The sequence below is a fragment of the Coturnix japonica genome, chromosome 2, assembly GCF_001577835.2.
Source record: "Coturnix japonica isolate 7356 chromosome 2, Coturnix japonica 2.1, whole genome shotgun sequence".
Lineage (NCBI taxonomy): Eukaryota > Metazoa > Chordata > Aves > Galliformes > Phasianidae > Coturnix > Coturnix japonica.
The window spans coordinates 118786811-118799252 of record NC_029517.1 but is presented as its reverse complement, the minus strand read 5'-3'; the positions used below and the strand labels follow the sequence as shown (position 1 = coordinate 118799252).

Below are 12442 nucleotides of genomic sequence, written 5' to 3'. Positions count from 1 at the left end.
GTTTCTATGTGTTTTGTCATTGTTGAGCTTTGGTTGCTTTTCTGGGGGGGGGAGAGGCAGACGGGATTGAAGAGTGCGATCGTCTCCGCAAACTGGAAACATCCCTGAATTTCCTTTATCTTCCTCTGAAGTGATGGTAACAATTGTGATATTTCATGTTATTTATTCTACAGCAACAATACAGTTGATGAGTTAGAGCACAAAGTGGAGGCAACACCATATATATTGAGCTCCTTATTCACATAAAGCTACAAATAGATCAAATTTGAGCATCAGAGCACAGAAATATTGTGATATCTGACTTTTCTTTTTCGTTGGTTTGTTTGCAAATTTAAAACAAACCTCTATTATCATGAAAGAAAGAGGTGCACAGTAACATTGGAAGCATAACTACAAAGAAAGATGAATTAATGTCTAGTGCTGTAGATAAATCAGTCTGCAGTCTTCTGTATCATCAGATACAAAAGTGTGCTGAGTTTTCAGTGTTAAATCAGTGTAAGAACAGCTCACAACACTTGAGGAGGACATGCACTGTTTCTGTTCCATTTTCTTGTATTTGTTCTTTTATTTAATATTTAATATTGTAATTTGATTGCACTGAAGTCAATCCCTTTTGTACATTTCTCAATTCCATTTGAAGCAGAGAAGTTGTTATTCTGAATTGCAGCTCTTACAAGGTCATGACCTTGGTTATTAGTGAAGAAAAAACACAAAAACTAGCATGCAGGACATGCCAATCTCAGTTTGCCTGGTCAGTGTGGCACCAGTGAAGAACTTGGATCATAAACGGGTGACAGTCGGTGAAACTTTCACTCGCATGTGACTATTTAGCAGCCACAAATAACGCAAGGGAGTTGAAATATGTTTTAACAGTCTGTTTATATTTTTCTATGGAGGTCTTAGTGCCACATAACTCATTTTGGCATTTTTAAAACTAAATTTTGCATTCAGAAAACCAAGCAAATGAGGAAGCCAATATTTATTTTTCAAGTTACCATAAGCATTTCACAGAAACTCTCTGTTTATCACTTTTAGAACTTTTTACTTTTTTCCTGAGCACTTGCCATCAGAATTAAAGTCTAACCTTTGTATGATAACTGAGAAAAAGTCCGGAGAATGAATGTAATTTGTTGTAGGGTAGAGCCACTGAAGAGTAAAAGGATCAAGCTGAAGTTGTTGCAAATTATTCAGGCAAGGTTGGGACAAGCTTGGTTGTATGTTTCCATTCTACATCTCATTTTTAATGCCATAAGCCTTTAAGGAAAAATTAAAAAAAAATTTAAAAAAAAAAAAAAAAAGAAAGGAAAGAAAAGGAAAAAACAACCCAACATATTATCATACTTGCTGTGTGAATGATCCAATATGAGTAAGGGAAGCCTTTCATCCTCTTCTCTTCATCTTTTTCTATTTTTTCTTTATTTTTTTTTCTTTATTTTTTTATTCGAAATACAATTAGGCTCTGATTAAGCTATGCACTTAAGCATATTTTAAAACAAATTTCAAGAGCATACTTAGTACTTAGCAAAGACAGTACCATCAGAGCTGTTGCAGAAGGTCAACTCATTCTTGCCTCTTTATTGTTGTACAGTCTTTAAGATGTCATCAAAATAAAATATGTACATATTATGGTAAGAATGAGATCACAACCATTACATTGCCCTTAATAAAAGCTTACAATTTTTTTTTTTCCCTTCTTGTAAATGATTGCATTTCTTGTCATCTCCAGAAAGTGTTTTTTTCAACATTCCTTACTGTTTACTGATGTCATTTTACACAGCCACCAAATTAAGCCTATTAATCTAATTAGTAGAAATTCGTAAACATTTAAATGGCGTCTGCATCAAGACTGAATAAACATATGTAAGTGAATGGAAATTCTGGCAAACATTTTCTTTGAAAATAATGTCCTCAGCTCTGTATTTTCCTCTGGGATTCACTCAGTGCAAAGAACGCATCTCTTGACATGAATCCCATCATAAATCTTGAAAATCTGATGCAGAACCCAAAATATTTATTTTAACATGTTATTCGTTTAGTTATTGCTTTAAATTGTTGTCAGTTGGCAGCTACGAACTAATTACCTTCCAGCTATGTTATAGCAGTGCTATAGCATGATTTGAGGGTGTCAGTAGGTCATTAACACTGGAGAAAGTTCAAAACCAAAATCTACAAATGCCCAAAGGAGGACAATTGTAAAACAGGATTACACTGCCAGACCATAATAATTTTAAAGTACAAACAATCCAAATAAAATTGATGAAATATTAATTGTAGGTTATTTCCACTTCTGTCAGTAGTGATTCTTTTCCATAAAGTAAAGTTCTTAATGAGGAAAAAAAATAGCATAAGTATTTTAAAGATGTTTCCCATAGTTTCAGTTAGCTATTGTGCCAGTGGAAACACGGGGGAAAAGTCTATTCAGTCTAGATGATATTTCCAATTTAGTATTTAAATAATTTCTTATAGTAATTACAGATTACATCTTATTTAAGAAACAAGTTTGGAAAGAAAGTTTAGTATACATGTTTTGGCTCTGTAATTCTGTGATCTAGTTATTGTTCCTCTCATATTTTTAGCCAACAACTTTATCCATAATACATGGACTGAAAGAATATCCAATGTGGTTCATGATCAGAGTGACAGTATTTTATTTTTGTTATTTAAAAGTTTAAACGTTTCCATAACATGAATCACAGGATCTGGTCTGCTTTTAGGAGATACTTCAATGTCAGAGACCTTTTTGGACCAGGCCGTTGTCCCATTTTGTTTTATGCAAAATCTTTGGAATTTGAAGACATTGCCTCAGTATTAGTCTTCAGTTTTACATTTTTATTTTTTTTTTTCTGTTCTGTTCTGCTATCATCTTATTCTTACTACCTGCTCTCATTGCTTGCTGAAAAGTTTATACTATATACTACTCTTGATCTCCATTTCTCCTGCAGTACAGGCCTGCTTAAGGATTAGTTAAGTCATTGCCTGATTTGTCACTTAAGATATCATGCCCATGCAGCTTCAGAGAAGTAGTTTAATATTTAAGGAAGGGGCCAATATCAAATAAAATACTGCATCATTTTTTACTCTGAAATATAGTCCAGACCCTTAGGACTTGTTTCAGGCAGACTAAGGCAGGGTAAGCTCAACAAACTTTTGGCTAAATCTCCACAAGTGAACAAAAAGTAAAGATAAATTTTAAAAATATGTGTACAATCTCCTTGTAGGAAGTTAGTTGTATTTTCTTGTTAATTTTATGTGTATGTGTGCTTGTTTACATATATACAAATACACATAAGATCTGTGGTACATGAAAAATTATACATGTACAAAACTTATCCACTTCCTTGAAATTTACTTTCTAATGCCAAAAGTCTGTCGTCTGGATAAACCTAAGGTTTTTTAGTAATAGGTACTAGTAATAAGTTCTTATTGAAGGGAGTATAAAAATATTGGGAATGTGAAAATGCAGACTGCACAGATACTGCTGTTTTCATGAAAATGTGCCTAGTTATATTTTCTTTTGCATCTCAGTAAATAGGGATAAAAAGGAACATTTGGATATCATCTTCACAATTTTCCTCTTCTGATTGCAAAAAGTAGAATGGAGTACAGCATAGTTTTAATGGGAATAATTAAGTCATAGACCTGGACCTGTGGTACATAACCTTTTTAGAGGAAAACTGTAGCTTCAGCCATAATTTTCAGCATGCTTTTTACAGGGTAAGACCAAATGAATGCCAACAGAAACAAAACTACATTAATTGTTAACGTATTCTTAAGCATGATAATCTAAGTTACTGTGCTTATACAATTTAAGTATCAAATGCCAACATATCTCAATGAGATTTATGTATTTTTGAGATAGGTCTGTCTATGAAATTTATAACGTTTGCAGTTACTTATGATTAATTAGTTTCAATTAAGTAAACTCTGTGATAAATATTTCACTGTGGCCTACAAATGATATTTTTCAATGACACTTCAGGGTAACAAGAAGCTAGTATCTCTACAGAGATAGATGCAGTCATCAGAGTAAAAATTAGCACTAACAACATGATGATATATTAAGTTTTGCATTTAAATTTTATCTAAACCAGCAAATTAGGATAATGTACAATGCATATAGGTGACGGTAATTAATGTCACCCTCAGTGTAACTAAAGCATGGATTTATGAAATTCACTTTTATTAAATATCTGCGTGAGTTTCAACAACATGTATTTACCTATGAGATTTTTATGACTCAAAGCTTATTTTGGAATAATTATTAAATTTAAGTTTTACTGGAGTCACATAATCTTTTCGACTTGATTTTCAAGCAGGGTTAATGAATTCAGAGTTAAATAAAATTTCAAACCAATATTCAATGAATCCAAAGTTTCACTGAGTGGAAAAGAAATTAAAATAAAAATGCAGAATCGATAGACGCAAGCAGTAAGAGGTCTACTTACTTAAATAAACCTTAGCAACTTTTCAAACTTTTATAAGTTTCTTCTGTGCTGAAAAATCCCTTTAGAATCAGATTTGGCACCTCTACTGTTGCCTTCAGCCAAACCCAGGAACTGTATTTTAGCTGGGAAGAAAACATTTTTAAATTTAAAAGTTAACCAAATTTCTGTAAACTTGGCTTTCCAAGCCTTGGTCAGATGTCCAGATAAGTTTTAACTTTGTTTCCTATTTTTTATTTTTTTAAGAAGTTCACCCATTTTCAGTGCTATCAACAAAATTTGTATTATCATCAAACTACATGTTCAGCACTTACATGCTATTTCAATTTTGAAAATAAAAATAATCTCTATACTTTCTAAATGAACATGGTATTTATTATACAAAGATTAATTTTCACAAAAGTGGTAGTTTCTGCAGCAGTAAGAAATCTTAGCATTTGATTAGGTGATGGAACAGTAATGAGATTTTAATTTTTCATGAATAAGAAAATAATGAATCGAATATCTGAAAAGCTACATTTCAGATTTCCACGGAAGCATAGCGTGAATTATTTTGTTTTAGTAAGCATTGTGCTGAAAAACATTTTCTAACAGAAAACTGTAGTATTAGATTAATGTATATCATTTGTGCTGTATTTGTTGAGAGACTGGAGAGATTTAGTCTTTTTCAACACATCACTGTCATAGTAGCCTTTAAATATGCTTCTCTCCCTTCTAGCAGCAAAACTGAGTGTTCCCGTATGTTTCCTGTCTATCACCACCATGTTACTGAGATCAGCTGCAAACTTAGCAGCTTATGCTGCCTCAGTGGCTGTTCCTGTGGCTTCTGCAGCATGTATTTCAAGTAATAGAAGCATATGTTTGCTTGTTCACTGACCGGAAAAAAAGTGTACTTTAAACATTTTCTGTAAGTTGTGACAAAGCACAATTTGTCTGTATACAGTAGTATGGCAGGCCATCCTGTGGTAGGAAAAATTTGTCTGGCAATAAATCTGGCTATATTTTAATTATCCCTGCTCACTGAACCTTGTCCCAGGTTATAGAGCACTTGAGTCAATTACTAATGAAATTTAATATAGAAAAAGGCAAATTTATTATATTGCGTCTATGTGGTCACATCCAGTACCACAGAAAAGCCCACGAGGTGCCTGCGTGGTTTGCTGTAATGTGTAGCTGTTACTTTTTCATGGCTCAGTTGTTAGCCAACACTCACATCTTAGACTATATCATCTGAGACCTTCCCTTTTATCGGTTCCCCTCCTTTGATCTGTCAGGTGCACGCAGCACAAACACAAACTAGAAGTAGCACTAGCTTTTCAGAAAGGAAACAAGGTTTTTTCTTAATAGTATGAAGTCCCACAAAGGGTCTATCTACACTATGATGTCCTATAGGCTGTACTTGAATTCTATAGGAAAAGTGTTTATCTTCATTTATAGCTGTATTTTCTATTACCTTCTTGTCCTTAAAACTGAAAAATATATGTTCTTGGCCTGGATATATTGAATTAATATTTCTTATGTCATAAGCAGCTGGCACATTTCAATTGTCTCATCAGGAGAATGGGCAAGGAGTTGCAGTAATGTCAAGTTTAATCATTGCAACACTGAGTCATTGCTACAGAATCGCAGAGGAAGAAGTACAGAGGTCATCTTGTCTTACACTTATTGTAAGGAATGGTGGGAGGAAATTATTTACATGTGCTGACCGCAAAAATATTCAGAGCCAAATTAAAAATCTGTTTAAGTTGTCAGAGCTACTTATTCCATTATTTAGGTTTTGACATTCTATAGAACCATCACATCTACTGTTTTCAGTTACAAATTCTACTAGGAGTCCAATAAAGTTTAAAGTCCACAAATTTCCTTCTTATACTGTTGCTCAATTTGAACTAAATTTAAGGTTTGGAAGAATTCAGTATTGTTTTGCTGTTTTTTTTTACATTTACACTGGTGTTTTTTTCCAGTCAGACATCAGCTTTGAAAGTCTTGCTCTTCATGTTGTAGGTGCTTTTAAATCATCCTAGGATGGGTAGCAATATAGATGGTGAATTGCTGTTGCAATTTAGATAAATGGATTAGCAACAGCTCAGAGTTGTGTAATAGTAGTGGTGACTGAACTTTATAGTGTTTCTTTAATTTCTCTAGTGTATTTTCAATTCTTTACGAGTAGCTTTTAATTTTCTTTTAATGCTTACTTATCTCATCTGCTGTTAAGTTCCTGTTAAACAATCCTTATTTGTGATGAAATATTATATTTAATTTTGATTGTTTTAATAATGAGAGTACTTACTGCTCTATTAAAACCTAAATTAAACATTTTTCCCTGAAAATGTAGGTTGTGCTTAAGAAGATTTTTTCTAACACCAAAAGAATGTAAATGTGCCCAGGGTACCAAGGCAATCTAATTCTAACCTGAAGGACAAAAGCATCAACTATAATGCCTTGCAGTCTGCAACTCAGAACGGTTCAAGCTCACAGAAAACTACCTGATCTGGAACACAGATAGATAGTTCATTCTCTTCAGCAAAGAGAATGTACTTATAGAAATGTTTCTCCTTGTCCCTAAGTGAAGAGTACTAAATACTGAAAAAATTGAATACTGACCTAGGCCTCCTACATAGTTAACACATTTTGTCCATCTGCATTTTTAACAGGATGTTGGCAGACTTTTCAACTTCAGTCACAGCAGATTTTCTTGAGAGTGATTATTTATCACATTATTTATCAAATATTTGAAATATAACTTTATTACAAAAGTTGTTGTTTTTTTTTTTTTCTATTCAGAGGTAACTATCACTATTAATGCTTCATGCCATTTTGCAATATATCCATGAAGAAAGCATTTTGGGAGCAAATGTATTTTTTATTGTTTTACAAAATGTGTATTCGTGACCAACAAAGCTGCATGAGACTTACAGACAGACATCCTAGCTATTTCGTTGACAGAGTGCTCTAAACAAAGAACTTAATGATTTCTAGAGACTCAGGAAAAGAGTATATATATAGAAAGAATTAGCTGATATTTCAGTTCTGGGAGACACTGACCTCTCATTAGTTCCAATTTAAAAAAATAATAATTAATTAATTGAGGACAAGTGCTCCATAAGCAAACATCGAAAAAGAAATAGTTTCCTTCACCATTAATAATGTTTAACACGCAGTCTTTACACAAGAATTTATGATTGCATTTATTTTTTAGATCTTTTAATGTCTCATTATGTATGATGCAATTTTCATAAGAACATTTTCCAGAAATACTTAACTCTTTTTGAACTTCATTTGAAGTTATTCTGAGTTAATCTATTAATCTCATCAAACATGTGAAAAGAGCTAAGCTGTGCATTCTTGAAATTCCAGGTGATCTAATCAAGGTGATCAAAAGAGGTTTCTAGTGTAAATTTCAAATGACTTTTTCAGGCTGCCCTAAGATGTTTGTTTAACTGTTGGTAGAATTATTCTTTCCACACAATATAATTTAGAATCATAAAATCTCCAAGGATGGAAGAGACTCCAAGGTTACTGAGTCCAACTATCCACCTACCACCAACAGTTTCCCACTAAACCATGTCCCTTAATTCTACAACTAAATGTTTCTATAACACCTTCAAGGATGGTAACTCAACTGCTACCCTGGGCAGCCCATTCCAGCACTTGACCACTCTTTTTGAGTATAATTTTTTCATGATATCCAACCTGAACCTCCCTTGGTGCAACCTAAGGCCATTCCCTCTGTTCTTAAATTTGCTTTGCTTTCAAGAGACTGGAGATAAGGGAGCTCTGTCCCTGTATGGAATGGTGAAAAGCAAAGTATGTTTAAGAGTTTTTCCTCACCATCTGTTTATATTGATCCCTCGCTGCTATTGCAACAGTAATCACATGGAAAAAAATGCAGAGGGAATTTCTAACACTCATGTTAGATAAGACAGAACAGTTGCTTTTTCTATAATGTGATGTCTTTCCTAAAGTACGTCAATGAATAAAATTGTTTTTCTCTAAATAAGTACCATCAGCTGCTGTGTTCCTAATTATGATCTTAGAATTTCATAAGAATGTCATCAGATGTCCTTATAACTTCATATACACACTCAGCATTTTACTTACTCCTGTTTACTCATATTTATTTGCTAATGCTTATTTGTTTCTATTTTAATTTCAGTGTATATAGATGAAGGCTTCTTGTTTATTTCACCATAACTTTGCCTTTCTTGCCAAAACTGTAAATCTAAGTAGTGTTTCAGGCACTGCCCTTGATCTTCAGAACTTCCCTGCAGTGAGCAAGTGAGAAGGCAGGAGTTCTGAAACTGCCCCTGGACTTTTGATAGGAATTAGTTTCCTTTTTTTTTTTTTGCTTCTTTTCCTTAGTCTTGTTTAAGTACAAACAAGAGCTCCACCCTTAATCACCATCTTTTCTAAATCTGTCCTGATAGCTATTCAGAGCTTCTTTTAAATATTCACTCCTACCAATTTGATTCTGTTATCAGTAAAAACATAACTAAGCCTAAATCATAAGATACTTACTGCTAACTGAGGGCTAGTAGAATCATCACTCACTAGTACAGGACAGTGACGTGCTAATCTCACACCATGTTGACTCTGACACATATGGCTTGAATTGAAGTTCAGAAACAGGATAACCAACTACTTCACTTTCAGGTTTGTATTTTGCTTCAGACTAAACTTTTACCCAGTGTAGTGCCAACTTTGCCATATCATTTATTCTGAACTCTTTTGGCAACACCAATTTAAGTAAAAAACTCCTTATCAAAATGTTACTGTTTTATAGAATCACTGAATCATAAAATTGTTTGAGTTGGAAGGGATCTTTAGAGGTCATCCAGTTCAACTCCCCTGCAATGAGCAGGCACATCTTCAGCTAGATCAGGCTGTTCCATCCAGCTGGACTTCTAAATCTGCAAGGACAGGATATCTACTACCTCTCTGGGTAACCCATTCCAGTGCTTCACTACCCTTAACATATAACACTGTTTCTTATACTCAGTCTAAATTTCCCGTTTTTAAATTTTCCCTTTGTCCTATCACAACAGACTCTGCTAAAGAGTTTGTTACTGTCTTACTTATAAGCCCCACCTCCCAACCCCCCACACACATTTAGATATTTAAAAAACTGCTATCAGGCCACCTCAAAGCCTTCTCTTCTCCAGGCTGAACAGCCCCAGCTCTCTCAGCCTGTCCTTATAGGAGAAGTCTTCCATCCTTGGATCATTTTTGTGGCCCTTTTCTGGATGTGCTCTAACAAGTCCCTGTCTCTCTGGTACTGAATACTCCACATCTGGACACAGTACTCAGATGAGTTCTCACCAGAGCAGAGTAGGGGTGCAACATCACCTCCATCGACCTGCTGACCATGTTTCTTTATATGCTGCCCTTGATATGGTTGGCTTTCTGGGCTACAAGGGCACATTATTGGCTCATGACCAGCTTACCATCTACCAATACCCACAGGTCCTTTTCAGCAGGGCTGCACTCAGTCCTTTTGTTCCGCAGCTTGGACTGTTAGCTGGGGTTGCCATGACCCAGGTACAAGACCTTGTACTTCAATTTGTTGAATCTCATGGGGGTTACCACAGCCCACTGCTTGATCCTGTTTAGGTCTCTCTGGGTGGCATCCCATCCCTTGGATGAGTCAACTGTACCACACAGCTTGGTATCATCCACAAACATGCTAAAGATGCACTCAATCCTGCTGTTGATGTCACTGATGAAGATACTAATGAACACTGGTTCTAGTACTGACATCTAAGGGACACTACTTGTCACTGATCACCATCTGGACACTGAGCCACTGAACACCATTCTCTGGGTAGAGTCTTGCAACCAGTTCCTTGTCCAGTGAATGAAAGAAAGATGTTGTGGGGGCCTTACTGAAGTTGTTCTCTTAATTGGCCCCTCACACACTTTTTAACCTGTTTCATCATGTAGCCTCAGAGTACGGCTCATCTTTTCACTGCTGTAATATGGTTAACGTACTACAATTGCTTATTTCAGGTTTAGAGCTAAATCATTAGAGACCTACCAGACAAATGGTGTTCAGGGAAAATAAAAAATAACTGGCAAGATTAAATCTGCTGTGAGTGGAATGTTTATAAAATATCAGTGTAAAAGCATATGCTTGTAAATAATCCTATTGCCTATCCCATTGGGGAAAACATTGCACACCACCACACTCACATTCGTCTTTTCCATAGTGTTTTCTTACAATGTAAGAATATTTTTTATTGGAGTAAGTGAGTTTTATAGTGTTGATTGTTAGTAAAAAAAATCTGGCTAGTGATGTCTTCCTGATTTAAGTAAGCAGTATTTGTTTTTTATACTGACTTTATGAGACTTCTGTGAGTTTTGGTGTTCCTGATATAGTGGCATTTTGAAATCAGATTGTAGATATCACTTGAAAAGTAAGTTTTCTATCAACACGATCTCAGAGAAGTTTATTTTGTTCTGCAAAAAATTAGGCACAGCTTGCAAAACAAGGCAAAATTCCAGTGAATGAAGTTGAGATCAATTCCAGCCTTTACTTTATGTGGAACAAAGAAACAATGAACAAAGCCAGATCATAATGTAATTTTATCTAAAGAAAGCATGCTTTGATAGAGTAACATTACAATTATGGGATAATTGCCACTATGATTGGACAATAGCATAATGTAATGAACTTGCTGTATTTCTGTTCCTCAGTTGTTCCTTGTAAACTTCTGAGAATGTTCGTGATCTTTTCTTGTGGCTTACAGTTTGCCTTATCCTTTCTTTGCAATTCAAAAGTATTTGTGCAAAGTATTTACATCTAATCCAAGAAGTTTTATATGTACATGTGTATATACTTATCTATAGATAAAATTTACTCTAAGAATTGAACCTAAAGTTATTTAATCATCAGATTCAGATCAGGCAACATGCAGCATCAAAATCAGATGAAGGCAGCTGTTGGAAAGATAGTCCTTACAGTTGTTTTTTAATAAGTTTTTCTTTTAATATATTAAGTTGAAGCACTTGTTGTTTTCATTTTAAAAGGTGGAAAATATTGCATAAGAAGAATATAAGTGAAAATTAGGTGAAGTTTAAGTCAGTCTAAAAATGTGAATTTTAGACTCTCAAGAGCCCCAAGCAGTAATTGTATAACTCCACATCTTGAGATGTCTCAGTCCCTTGGTATAAATCTACATGGCTTCACTGGGATAAAGAGAAGATGCCTTTCAGTAACATGGTTCCATGACAAGCTAAAAAAGATTGGATTTGTTTGGATCTAACATTGCAGAAGCATGCAAGACAACTAAGCTAGTATTGTACTTAATAAAGAAAAGCTGTCATATGGTAGCTGCATGTCCCTTCTCATCCCTATCAAAAGCAGATCTTCAAACACAAAATTCTGTGAAAGAACTGTATTTTGTTAACTTTATGTCTAGGAAACAGATTCTTCTTCCAATCTCTGAAAGATGCCAGTGTCTTAACTACTAATTTGTATAATAGACCGGGTTAGGGATGTTCCCTACTTCTGCTGTTGACACTATGATCAATTTGAAGCAAATTATCTATTTCCATATAAATAAATGCAAATTATCTATTTCCATATAAATAAATGCAGGAATGACATTCTGTTTAAGGTATTTGCTTTTTTACTCCTCCAGATTCACTGGATTAAACTGAGCAAAATCTGAGAGACAGTAATCACTATCAGTGAATCATAACTGCTGCTCTTTTTTACTGTGTTTGTTGAAGTTTGGAAGGCATTTTTCTGGGATAACACTTCCATCTGTAAATCCCAGAGAAAGTCACATCTCTCCCGTTTTACAGCTTAAGTCCCACTTTTGATTCCATTACTCATTCAATATCTCAGAGGTATACATATCCTTTTTCAATAACCCTAGAAGAAACTTGTTTCTCACCTTCTCTTTAGTGAAGCAGTCTATCCCAAAACATGTTGTTGGTTTTCCCTATTTCTCCTGTATTCCTTCCTTTAAAGCTTCAGTAAGATAAGTACAGGATGC

General features: G+C 34.6%; 1 protein-coding gene across 1 annotated transcript in view; it reads left to right on the top strand.

The window, feature by feature from the left end:
* ANGPT1 (angiopoietin 1) overlaps positions 1-12442 on the top strand; it is a 145352-nt gene that overhangs the window by 120124 nt on the left and 12786 nt on the right. The gene's annotated exons all lie outside the window — the stretch shown is intronic.